Below are 14,330 nucleotides of genomic sequence, written 5' to 3' on the forward strand. Positions count from 1 at the left end.
AGCCTTGGAACCTTGGCGCAGGTGTCAGTGAAGCACAGGTGCAAGCCAGTTTAATGACCCTATTATGATGTCATAATGGCCCAATGTAAGTCAATGGGAGAAATTTGCATTCGTTTTTCTTTAATATCTTAAAAAGTATAAAATGAAAAATACATAGCATAAGTGTCCTTTACAAGACCTACGCGCCAAAGTTTGAACGGAGTTTCTAAGTTAAGCGGTTCGAGCTGAATTAAGTGCAGAAGTCGGTACAAAGAATAACTAGAAAATGCATTTCCTGAAGGAAATACCAGTGCATGAAATGCAAAAGTTAAGAAAGAAAGAAGAAAAGAAAGAAGAGTGAAAGAAGGAAAGAAGAAAGGAAAGAAGAGTAAAAGAAGGAAAGAAGAGAGGAAGAAGGAAATAAGAGTGGAAGAAGGAAAGAAGAAAGGAAAGAAGAGTGAAGAAAGGAAATAAGAGTGGAAGAAGGAAAGAAGAAAGGAAAGAAGAGTGAAGAAAGGAAAGAAGAGTGGAAGAAGGAAAGAAGAGTGGAAGAAGGAAAGGAAGAAGAGTGGAAGAAGGAAAGAAGAAAGGAAAGAAGAGTGAAAGAAGGAAAGAAGAGTGGAATAAGGAAAGAAGAAAGGAAAGAAGAGTGGAAGAAGGAAAGAAGAAAGGAAAGAAGAGTGAAGAAAGGAAAGAAGAGTGGAAGAAGGAAAGAAGAGTGGAAGAAGGAAAGGAAGAAGAGTGGAAGAAGGAAAGAAGAAAGGAAAGAAGAGTGAAAGAAGGAAAGAAGAGTGGAATAAGGAAAGAAGAAAGGAAAGAAGAGTGGAAGAAGGAAAGAAGAGTGGAATAAGGAAAGAAGAAAGGAAAGAAGAGTGGAAGAAGGAAAGAAGAGTGGAAAAAAGAAAGAAGAAAGGAACAAAGAGTGAACAAGAGTGGCTCTGGATAAAGAGAGAGTGAAGAGGGAAAATATTGAAAGAAGGAGAGAAAAATTGAGTGAAGCAGAGAGATGGAGTGTGAGAGAAAGTAGACTGAGAGAGATAAAGAGAAAGATGGAGAGAAAAAAAGTAGAGTATGGAAGGTGTCTGTTAATATTCCTAGTTATACAGTTGAATGGAGAGGGACAGAGAAGAGGAGCCTTGGAACCTTGGCGCAGGTGTCAGTGAAGCACAGGTGCAAGCCAGTTTAATGACCCTATTATGATGTCATAATGGCCCAATGTAAGTCAATGGGAAAATATTTATTCGTTTTTCTTTAATATCTTAAAAAGTATAAAGTTCAGAAAAATGAAAAATACATAGCATAAGTTTCGTTTACAAGACCTACGGGACAAAGTTTGAACGAAATTTCTACGTTTAGCGGTTCGAGCTGAATTAATCGCAGAAGTCGGTAAGAAGAATAAGAAGAAGAAGAAGTATAAGAAGCCTAGGAATAACAATACAGGGCATTTCATGCACTGTAATAAGAAGAAGTAGAAGAATAAGAAACGAAGGAATAACAATACAGGGCATTTCATGCACTGTAATAAGATATATTTTGCCACAAAGCACAGATTGAGCTTTCTGCAAAACAGCGCCATGGGGATCTGGTGGGGCAATGCCCCACGTGCCCCTAATGTAGAAACGCCACTGCACAGTAGTAAGCTAATATAAGGCTATTTAATATTCAGTTTATGTATCAGTGTTTCCCACAGGAAATGTTTTAGTTAGGCTTGTGATTGTCCTGGGAGATAACTGAAAAATGTATCACGCCAAAATAATTCATGTAGTCCTTAGTGTCACATTTGTTTTGAGCTGTCCTGTTGGTTTGAATGCGACTAAAAATACCCATGTATGTACCTGCCCCTTTTAATTTTTAAAGCTGAACTATATCTATATTCTTTCACTTTGAATTGAAAAGCTATAAAACACTATATATACAGTATATTTACTAACCCTCAGCACAGATGATTAGCATTACATAATTGGTTTGTTATTGAATTGAAGGTGTTCCATGGAAAAATTATGACATTTTGAGTTTTTTATTTGTTATTTTAACAGGTTTACTCCTGTCGAGCTTGCATTTCTGGCAGAATATGCGAAGACTATGAACCTAGTTGCAAAGGCCCTTGATGAGAGACGAATGTGCAAATGGGGTGGAGGTCTACTTGCTCTTCGAGTTTGTTGTCTTTGATTTCTGTATGACATTTTTTACCATGTCTTGGGCTCTATGTAGCACTCATCAGCTATTAAATTAAGCTTCTATTTCTTACAGTCGTGTCAATTATATTAAGTCTAACTAGTTTAGCTTTAAATGGTTTTTTTTAATTTAATTTCATTAAGGTTACTTTTTACTTTTATACTTTAAGTAAATTTTAGAGCCTGTACTTTTTTACTTTTACTTGAGTAAAGAGGTTAAGTCGATACTTCAACTTTTACCAGAGTATTTTTAAACTCCAGTATCAATACTTCTACTTGAGTAACGAATGTATTTACTTTTGACACCACTGCTAGTTTGGGGCCTAGCTTGTGCCGGTATTGGGCCTAAATGGGCCAAGCAGGTGCCTAGGGGGCATAGTTTCTTGAGTTACTGTGAGTACTGTCTGTATTTTGATTTATGCTTGTGTGTTTTGTGGGCACATGTTTTGGGGGCTAATACCGGAGAGTTCCCCCCTTTGTAAACACATATATATATTTTTATAAGTGCCACCATCTCCTGCACCCTTCTTCCCAACTATACCACCCAGTCCAGTCGCCACATCCAAAAATAACTTGGAGGGTTTTTTTTTTTTTTGTCTAAAAGGTGCAATTCAGAAGGTCAGCAAGGAACACCAAACTCAAATAAGATGATGATACCAAGTCTTTCCCCCTCAACGTCGCACTGTAGAAGGGAACAGTGACTCTCAGTCCCGTTGGAGTACAGGCTGAGCCAGGCACTGATCCTCAGTCCCATTGGAGTACAGGCCTGAGCCAGGCACTGATCCTCAGTCCCATTGGAGTACAGGCCTGAGCCAGGCACTGAGCTCTGTGAGGCACTTCTGGGAGTCTGGATACTGCTGAGCACTAACGAACATAACACCAAAGTGCCAATCTCACCATCACATGCTCCTTTTCCATGAATGCCTTCTCCACAGTAAAACCAGAATTCTCTATCCTATAGGATGTGTCACAAAAGTTGATTCTGTTTTTGTATTGGGTGGGTAATCCATCTGAAAACTGGACTTGATGAGCAACGGTGAAGCCGTTTGGTTTCAACTATGATGCATTCATTTCACAGCATGTTGGCCATGCTCTGTCATTCAACATGAACTGACTCATGTGTCTTCTCATCACACCCAGGTTCATGGCATCTGTACTCCCCAATCTCAGCAGCTCAGGAAAAACAGGAAACCCTCAGCACTGCACAGATGATCTGCCATCTCTTGACACAAATATTGCAAATAGAGAAGAGGCAGGACAGCACATTGTTACAGAGGGAGTTTCTTTTTGCCATCACTGTTTTATAAATGGAAACCTTAGTCTACGGCTCTTTGAGCTTTGAGCTCTACGGCTCTACTGCTACTTAGAAGATGAATATTCAGCAGGTGACCTTCTGACCCTCTCTTAAGGTTTGTCTACTGGCCATAATTGACAGTTTTCAGCATTATGCAGAGAACTTTGTATGGTATGTCCACAGAGTCCAACCAGCGGTGTGCCTACTATAACTGTAGCCGAGGTGAAGCGCTGCTTCAATAAGATCAACCCTCGCAAGGCACCTGGCCCGGATGGCATATCAGGTAGGGCCCTCAGGGGTTGCGCTGACCAGCTAGCAGGGGTCTTCAGCGACATCTTCAACCTCTCCCTCAGCCTGTCTGTACTCCCCACATTCTTCAAACGGACCACCATCGTCCCTGTGCCCAAGAACACCAAGGTCTCCTGCTTGAATGACTACCGCCCGGTAGCACTGACCTCTGTGATCATGAAGTGCTTTGAGCGGCTAGTCAAATCATTCATCTGCTCCTTGCTGCCTCCCACCCTGGACCCTATGCAGTTTGCATACCGGTCCAACAGGTCTACAGACGATGCCATAGCCCTGACAACGCACCCTGCCCTCACCCACCTGGACAAAGGGAATACATATGTGAGGATGCTGTTCATTGACTACAGTTCAGCATTCAATACCATCATCCCCTCCAGACTCGTCTCAAAGCTCGTAGACCTGGGACTAAGCACCTCCCTATGCAAATGGGTCTTCGACTTCCTGACGGGGAGGCCACAGGTGGTGAGAATCGGTGACCGCACCTCATCTACAATAATCACCAACACAGGCACCCCCCAGGGCTGTGTGCTCAGCCCCCTCCTGTTCTCCTTGTTCACACATGACTGTCTAGCTACGCACAGCTCCAACCTCATTGTCAAGTTTGCTGATGACACAACCATTGTGGGCCTCATCACTGGCAATGATGAGTCAGCCTACAGAGAGGAGGTTGCTACCCTGACTACATGGTGTCAGGATAATAGCCTCTCTCTCAACATCAGCAAGACAAAGGAGATGATTGTGGACTTTAGGAGACGGCAGGTGGAGGAACAAGCACCCCTGCATATCAAAGGTTCTGCAGTGGAAATGGTCAGCTGCTTCAGGTTCCTCGGGGTCAACATCAGTAACGACCTCACCTGGTCTGCTCACACAGACAAGGTGGTCAAAGCGGCCCGGAAGCGCCTCTTCTTCCTGAGGAGACTGAAGAAGTTTGGCATGGATTCAGTCATCCTCACCAATTTCTACAGATGCACAATAGAAAGCATCCTGACTGGGTGTATTACAGTGTGGTATGGGAGCTGCACAGCCAAGGACCGCAAGGCCCTACGTAGTGTGGTCAGGACTGCGGAGTTCATCATCGGTAGGGAGCTCCCAGCCCTGCAGGACACATACCGCACACGATGCCTCAGGAAAACTGGCAGGATCCTAAAGGACTGCTATCATCCAGCCTTCAGACTTTTCACCCCGCTGCCTTCTGGAAGGCGGTACCGTAGTATCCGGTCTCGCACACACAGACTGGAGAACAGTTTCTTCCCGAGAGCCATCAGGCTGCTAAATGGACATTGACACACTATCGACACTTTTGCACTCGTCACTTACATACACTGTCACTTTAAAATCACTGCTTGTACTTACACTTACATACTGTCTCTTACACGACAAATACATATTTATCAGAATTATTGCACTACCTGCTACTCCCATTGTCTGTAGTTTAGTTTATTATATGTTACTATATGTGTATTATATGTTATATGTATATATGTTAGTATTATATGTATAGGTTGGTATATGTTTTAGCATATTGTATTGTATATTTATCTTGTATATTTAGTAAGGTTATTATATGTTATTACATGTAAATTATGTTCAGAGTACTTGTACAGAGTGTATGTCATGTTATGTTATGTTATATTATGTTTGCTATGTTATGCTATGGTAGGTTGTTGTGCGGTGTCTTGTCCTAAGAATTTCAGTGACCAGTCTGACCCTGTGTCATTCTGTGCATCTGACAATAAAAGACTTGTAACTTGTAACTTGAGTCTTAGGTGCATTAACTTGCGTAGGACTATATTTATAGATTATATTTTTACGAAAAGGTTAGTAATATGTATGAATGTTAGCATACAATTCATCTTGGCTAATTTCATGTTAGGCGATAGCACCAAAATAAGATAGATACTGGTGATGATAGATTTTGAGACATCATAGATTTTGAAATGTCATCTTGCCAGAAATATTACATGGTTACATCTACATATACAGTTGACTAGTTTGTCAAGTAACAATTGCCATATGTCACCAAAAGACAAAATGGCACCAGAATCGCAAAGCATATCACTGGCAACAACCTTTTTTAATGACAGTTCTAAAATATTTCCCCTGTAATAATTTTTGCAACATTGTTCTGTCAGGGAGATTAAACCATATTCATGCCAGACAGCGGCAGATTCTGATCAGGTATGCACATCTTGGCTGATCTGTTTTGTGCTGCCCTCCTCTCACTGACAGCGTCCGTCATGTGGCATCTAGGGCACCCAGTGGCTCGCTAATCAATGCGTTTGTTGACTCAAGCCTCTAGCAGGAGGTGTTATTTATGTAAAGTGATGCAGAGCTTCATTATCAGCTAACAGCATAGCGATCTCTTTGACAACAATAAACTCTAACCCATCGTTCTTACCTGCACAATAAGCTTCACAGGCAGCCATAGCAGCATGCCTCGTTACTCAGGATCTGATAGGGCCACCCACAAGGCCAACTACTGAAATGTGTGCAGCATCAGAGCCAACTCTCTCCGCTCTCCTCAGCCAGTGATTAGCCTTGAGGAGGTAGACGGGAGTCTGGCACTCAGAGCTCTGGGATCAGCAGTGTTTTTCTTTTTATATCATTTTCACACTTGTTTCAAAACCATGGACACTTTTTTCAAAACACTCAACACATTTACCATATTAGTAGACTATGTGAACCAAACTGTGGATACTTTTGCATTGCTTGGATACCAAATGCATTTAATGACCAATGACTGTGATTTTTGCAGACATTTAGATACAAAATAGTTAACTTTCAGTTCAAAACCGAACAAAATATACACTTGGAAGACAGATTATTCTATAATTTTTGCTGAAAATGTATTCAGTTTTTTGCTTTGTTTTCTTTGTTTGCAGCCTTGTTACCAACTATACAAAAGCAGTGCAGTACAACATTTGCATTGAAATGTGCATGTATGAAGGAAAAATTATGTAGTTGTCGCTGAAGACACATTGCCACTATTACTGCTGTATATGTAAGTCATGGGCTATCAATGAGACAAAGTGACCCAAAAGTACGACTGCAGTGAAGGTCTGTTACTTACTTACCCAAAGAGACGTACAGTAGCATCTTGCATTGCCCTGAAATTGAACCCAGATCAGCTATGTGCTTGACAACTGCTTGCCTTGAAATATTTGTGGAATACGGGGGATTTTTGGGGTGGATACAATTCATAAAAATGACACGCTAAATTCAAAGGACCATGGATCAGCAGCATTAGGGCTGCAGAACACTTCTAGAGATAGAATCATGTGTTGTTATTTCACTTACTGTACTGGAAAAGAAAAAAGTATCTGAGCCCTTTTTGCCTACTATAGTATACCACAGCAATGTGCTTTTTAGTTTAGTCACACACACACAAACTTGCTCCATATGCCTGGTCTGTGAAGTAGAGGAGTGGCTGTCAGCCCTGGCATGGAGAGATGAGTGCTGAGAGGTGGTGCTGTGGGACATGGGGAGGCTGAGTGTGTGTGTGTGTGTGTGTGTGTGTGTGTGTGTGTGTGTGTGTGTGTGTGTGTGTGTGTGTGTGTGTGTGTGTGAGAGAGAGAGAGAGAGAGAGAGAGAGAGTTTGAGAGCATGCTTTTGTTTTATGACTTCAAGACTTGTGAGAACAGGCGAACACATCAGGCATGAAGAACACACACAAACACTCACACTCACACACGCACACACACAGACACAGAGGTGAACCAGTTGTTGACGCAAGTAGCTCCCCTAACTAGGGTGCTGATATCAAAACATTAGTGAGATGAATCTGGACAGGCTCAAGAAGCGGGGGGGGGGGGGGGGGGGGGTTATTGATTAGTGTGTGAGTGTGTGTGTATCAGTGTGTGGGTGTGTGTGTGCATATGCATGTGTGTGTGCGTGTGTGTGTGTGTGCTACCAGCCTCTCATCTGGAAAATACTGAGTAATGAGTGTGTGAGTGTGTGTGTATCAGTGTGTGGGTGTGTGTGTGCATATGCATGTGTGTGTGCGTGTGTGTGTGTGTGCTACCAGCCTCTCATCTGGAAAATACTGAGTAATAACAACAGCTAAGAGACATAACACCGTGGACGCAGCCATTGCACTTCAATTGACATGCTTGTGAACACATCACAGAGAAATATAGACTTCAGGGTTATCAAACTTATTCAAACACATAAGAAAAAATCGATTCCTTTTATCCTCTTGGCTTCATACTTCAGGTTCTCCTTTCTTCTTTTCAATGCCTGAATGTCATGCTTCTTTGGAGGGAGGCCAATGTTTCTTATATGAGGCCAATGTTTCATTATATAAAACCTTTATATAACACAGCAAATATATCGAATGTAATGTAAGGAATCATGATTCAGAGTACTATTTTGAGTTTGAGCATTTGAGCAGCTCTACATTGTTTTTTCTAGCTCCCACATGGTCAACAAGCCTGATAAATTGATCTACTATTGTCCATCTCCCTGTCTATTTCACTAATAGCTAACACCATTGCAGTTGAAGTCTCAACATGGGTCAAAGAATAAAAGTTTCAAACGAAAAAAAGCGAAATTGCTATTTCGGTTGGTCACATACAATGATGCTACATAGTTTGGCAATTGCTTAGCAGGGATTTTAGCTGGGACTGGAAAAGAAAGTGTTTTTATTTCAATCAACAGATTGTGACCTTTAACAGGATGCTTAAAGGTAGCCCTGGAGCATTTAAAGCACTGTTACTGCCCCAACCCTATAAACGGCACTTAATTATAAATTCAGCTTGAATTCCCCCGCCTTATCGTCAGTGGACCCCAACTCCTTATCACTCCGTAACAGTCTTCTCCATAAATATTTACAGGGGAGAGCAACAGAGGCTGAGGAATACAAATTCAAAGAGACCTCTATGAACTGGAGAGGAGAGTGTGCCTTGCCACTGAATATAGGATTAACAGGAATCAAATTAATACCATAGGCATGTTTCTTCTTGTTCCGAGTCAGAGTCCCCGTGTTTCGCTTGAATGTACAAACAGCTGGGGGACTGCACGTTTCATTTCATTATGTTTGGTTTGGTTTTTGTTGTGTTTTGTTTTCTTTTGTTTTGTTCTGGGGACAGGTGTTTGTAAATTCAGTTTTTTATTCTTTTTTTTGTCACAATGTTTCGAGAGATTTACGACATAATTTTCAAATTGTGCGTAGATTTTTAAATGACTCCCTAAAGTGCGTATGGAACACAATGTTAATGGAAGGAAAAGTGGATCAGGAAAATAACTTGCATAACATCAAAACAGCACAGTACAGTGCAAGATTGCAGAGTTTCTGGGAAAAATGAACACACGCCAATGCTCCTTGACTCAAAAGCCTTGCATATTTTTGAACTGGCGTGGTCCTGGCCAGTCCCACTGTCCTCTCCACCCAAGGCCAGTTTATGACTGGCAGTACATGAGTACTATCTCTTCTTCAGTGCCCACCCACTTGCTCTCTCTCTCTCTCTCTTGGCATTTATTCCTCTGCCCACATGCTCTTCCAAAATGGCTGCACTTATTAGTTAAGTGCAAAGCTCTTGATGGCAAGGCTGAGGGGGAGGACAAATGGTTGGAAAATATATTTTTTTTTATTGTTGCTGTTGAAGCAGAATTTAAGCCAATACAAACAGATGACACAGAACAGAACATGAAGAAGATGGTCAACAAATCTTGTTTTTCAATGCAGTACATCACAATATTTGGAGTGGCTCTAAGTACAGAACATGGATGTAATTGGCAAAGCACTGCGTCTCTCTCTCTCTCTTGTGCTCTCTCTCGCTTGTGCTCTCTCTCTCTCTCTGCATGAGAGGCAGGCATGAGGATGAAGCTGAGGCTATGAATCACTCTTCTGTATTTTTATTGGTAATTATGTTTTAAGTGTGCGTGTCATTGCATGTCGGAGTACAAATTAATCGTGTGTCTGACGCACTGCACCTGATGAACTGCCGACGTCTCTGCGTGAGATACGAGATTGCATTCATTTCATTTTTATGTAAGAGTGTTTACAGAAGAGCAAGAGCTTGGTGCCTTTGACAACAGTGAGATTATGGCGTGACAAATGCTCATCACCCTTACACCACTGAGGACCCAAGAGCTCCGGAGCTCATTGAATTGACAATTTATAAATGTTTCGTTCCACTTCAAACATAAGTTTAGGATAGATGGCCTACAAAATGGACACCTGCCACAAAGCTAAAAGTTTGACTCATTTTAATTCTGTGGCCCTGTTAGGAGACTAATGCTACGTCGTTCATTCCCTCATTACTTCTGACCAATCACCTGCCTGTCTTTAAAAGGACTCTACTTATGGTCCTGTTCTGCTGCTTTCAGGTGCAAACAGTTCAATGACCCCCCGCCGCCACCAGTTTGGTCCCTGTCTGGTTGACCAGGGAGTAGGCTCCTGAATAGTAATCAGCCTACCATATCCAGGTCCGCTAAAACGCCCTACGTCTCAGGGGAAAACACTGCTGTGCCAGCTTCAAACACACACCTGAACAATTGCTGTCGTCCTCCTGATCAACATGCCCCCCCTCTCTCTGTACCCCGCACCCCGCAAAAATGGCTGGCAGGTGAGCCGAGGAAGGATGGAGCCCCAAATCAGTGGTAGGCAGATAGTGGTGTCATCATTATCGGCGCCTCTTTCTTTCTTCCTCCTTGCCATGACGCCTCACCCTGAGACCTATCCGTCAGGCTGTGTCGTAGCATGGAGCCCAGAGTGCTCACCTCTGGCAATTGCTTCTGTCTATTCCTTTTTCTCCTACAGACAATTCCATTTAGATGTTGTCAAGATAGCCTCACCTTACATCTTGTGTTTAGTTTCCGAAAGGTAGGGAGAGAGGCCGCCATCTTCTCCTTCCCTTCCCTTCTATGAAAATCACATGCCTGGTTTCAAGTTTGTGATAGATAGTCACATAATGTGTAAGAAGCATAATGACTGATCATATTGGCATTCCAGAGGCATGACACAAAACAAAAGTCTTTGAAGAACTGTGAAGCTGAACTCCTCTCTCTTTCTTACTTTCTCTCTCTCTCTCTCTCTCTCTCTCTCGCGCTCTCTCTCTCGCTCTGTGTGTGTGCATGTGAGTGTGCTTTGGTGTTTTTGGATCCACGTTTGTGTATGTATGTGTGTGTGTGTGTGTGTGTGTGTGTGTGTGTGGTGGGGTAGTAAATGTGGCTGCTATTGTTGTTTTAATAGTGTTTAAGGAGTGGGATGGTGAGATACTAACTCTAGACGATGTCAGCCTGAGTGCTTCAGCAGATATGGGAAATTACTATAATCACCCAATTTACAAGCAATCAGGGTGGTAATTGAGGCAGCGATACATAACCTACCTGCAAATGATAATGGCAATGCTTAATAATGAAAAATGTTGTTCGGCTTTTCAGTAAGTTCATTTGTTTAGGCTTATGAACATTGATGGGGAAAAGCCTCTTAGCGAGCACAGGAGTGAGAAATTCAAACCTGTTGGGATGAAGCTCTTGTAAGTGGAACAGGGCACCCATGCAGTGGAGTAATCTCATGAAATCAGAAGAGCAATACCACCAAACTGTTACATCACCACCAAACTGTTACATCACATTAAAAAAAAAAACCTGAACACCATCTTTTCCATTTCAGTAGACCTTTCAATCATCTGAGATTTTGAAAAGTAGTTAACTTGCTTGCTGTCATGGCTTCGGTGTCAACATCTCTTTACTTTATATTTCAAAGAAAATGACAGCTTTGCAAATAAGGTAAGATATTGTAGACTTGCTGTAGAATCTTTGTGGTAATGACAAGTTCTGTGTTAACGACAGACAGAGAAAGCTCAGAATGGTAACCTTATCTCACAGAGACCATACCTGAGAAGAAAACACTTACCCTGACCTGCCACATTCCAGAATTCGAGCTTTGGAACAGGCAAGGCATCCAAAATGCAGCACTAATAAATAAACTAATGAGGTATTTTCATACAATGAACTTTATACATACTGTAAGTCCTTGTGTGAATAAAACCCTTAATTTGTCATTAGTGCTTCAATTCCGAAATAGACTCATGTGAGCCAAGTGTTCTCAGGCTGTCTAACGGCATCTTGGCTTAAGGCATGAAGCAACTATAATGTCATTTTAATTTCCATTTTTTTTCCATCTCATACAAGAGCACACTTGTTTGTTGTGCCTATATTGACCCACTGTGTCTAAAACTAATTAGCTTCTGATGAAATAGCCTAATGAGTGATTAGCAAAATAATTACATTATGTGAGATCAGGCATGGTACGCCTCATTGTTTCCCTCAAGCCTTTGATATGCAAATGACTGTGTTGACAAACTGTATTATTGTGCCAGATCATGTTGAAAATTTGAGGAAGGCATGGTCTGAATCCACAGGTCCAAATGCAGCTTATTGACATCATTTATTAGCCTTAAATAACTGGGAAGCAGAGCCTGTTGATTAAACCTGTATTACACTGATAACGATCAATCGACGATCACCTCTTCTTTTCAAAGTCAACTCTGTCCTTTCCCAGAGACACAGACTTTCCGTGTCTCACCATGTCTCCGTCCCTCTCTATCAGAGAAAAGGATAAGTAGGGAAGATTAAAGTGTCTCTTGTGCTCTTTGTGTGGTGCGATCTCTCTCCACAGGTGGGTAATTGAATGCCGTGTAAAATGAGGTGGAGAGAGGGGACGGGTGCGTGAAAGATATGGGCAGGGGGAAGGAGGGGGGCGAGGAGGGAGAGAGTGAGAGAGGGAGCGGACATCTCTCCCTGCTATCTGGAGTGCTTCTGAAGAGCAGAGCAGTCTTAAACTTGAACAGCAGGAGCCTGTGAGTGAGGCGGGGAGGAGTGTGTGTGTGTGTGGGGGGGGGGGGGGGGGGGGGTGTTAAGGTGACATACGTCACCACTCATGTGTGATGTGTGATGAATTGGGTCTGTACGTGACCACACCCTGCCAGGTGACAGCTTTCAAGAATAGCTCAGAATAACACACACACACACACACACACACACACACACACACACACACACACACACACACACACGCACACGCACTCACACACACACACACACACACACACACATCCCTGGAGGAGCGTGCTGTGAACTTAGTTAAGCACTGAGCTCTGGCTAAGGGTCTACCTCCCTGTGCCGACTCCAGGAAAAGAAAGAGAGAAGGCAGCCCCAAACAGCAAGGCTGAAGGCTGAACAAAGGTAGAATGTATACAGTATATAATATATGCATATAATGTATGGAGATGAAGTAACAGGTCATAGAGATGCAATGAAGGCTTTTCTTTTTTCCAACACTCATCTTCTTGATCAGAGCTTCACTAAAAGCTTACATCACTTCAAAACCTACTGGCAATACTGTAAAAGATGACCATCAAAGCCTTTGTTAGATAGGCTCATTAAATTATGAATATTATAATGGCTAAATCTGTATCTCATCTAGCCCTAGTCCATCCACAGTCTCCCGTGTCTTTCATGATTTCTGTTGCAAAAACAGTGGAAGCACTTACAATTTGTGTGACCTGAAGACTACTAGAACCATTGCTATTCTGCCAATTCCCTGTCACTGAATTACATACCCATTTATTGAATTGCAAAAATAATTTAAAAATGTGACGTTGGATGATGACCTACATTTACAGAGGAGGCCCCTTGCCCCTTGTCCTACTTCCATGGTTAAATCCAGACAGGGGGAGCAAAGTGCAAAGATGCAAAGGACAGAAGGTGTGGAGTCATTATCTCTGAGCAGTTTGTGAGGTTGACAGGGCAGTGGCCTCCAGATTGTGTGTGTGTGTGTGTGTGTGTGTGTGTGTGTGTGTGTGTGTGTGTGTGTGTGTGTGTGTGTGTGTGTGTGTGTGTGTGTGTGTGTGTCGAAAGAGAGAGCGAGAGAGAGAGTGTGTGTGTGTGTGTGTGTGTGTCTATGTGTGTGTGTGTGTGTGTGTGAGAGAGAGAGAGAGAGAGAGAGAGAGAGAGAGTGAGTGTGTGTGTGTGAGTGTGTGTGTGTGTGTGTGTGTGTGTGTGTGTGTGTGTGTGTGTGTGTGTGTGTGTGTGTGTGTGTGTGTGTGTGTGTGTGTGTGTGTGTGTGTGTGTGTGTGTGTGTGTGTGCTTACCTTTTTTCCTTGCCCTCTCATCTGCCTGATGATAAATGGCCCTGCAGCAGCCTGTAAAGGGGCTGATTAGTAACAGCTATGGGCAGTACTATGGGCATAGATGGGAGTCGATGACCTTTGACCCATGGCAGGGAACAGTGAGGCTGTGGGAAACTGCCTCACTGTTTGACTAATTCTCTGAAGGGAAGACATAAATTTGAATTATATTTGTCATTTATTTAATCTCTTTAGTTTCATTCTTCTCTCTGTCTCTGTCTATCTCTCTCTCTCTCTGTCTCTCTCTCTCTCTCTGTCTCTCTCATCTTGCATCTTCGTTCCTCTTTCCTCAGCTTGTTCCACAGGCCAAGAGTTTCCCACTGTCTGTGAAAACTGCCACACAGATCCCTTCATTAAAACGAATGAATTTGACTCACAACGTACGCTGTGCAAATGGCGCTCAGATTAGACACACTCCAGCAAGCCCAGGGTCTTGCAAACAGT

This window comes from Clupea harengus, chromosome 11 (genome assembly GCF_900700415.2).
Source record: "Clupea harengus chromosome 11, Ch_v2.0.2, whole genome shotgun sequence".
Taxonomy (NCBI): Eukaryota; Metazoa; Chordata; class Actinopteri; order Clupeiformes; family Clupeidae; genus Clupea; species Clupea harengus.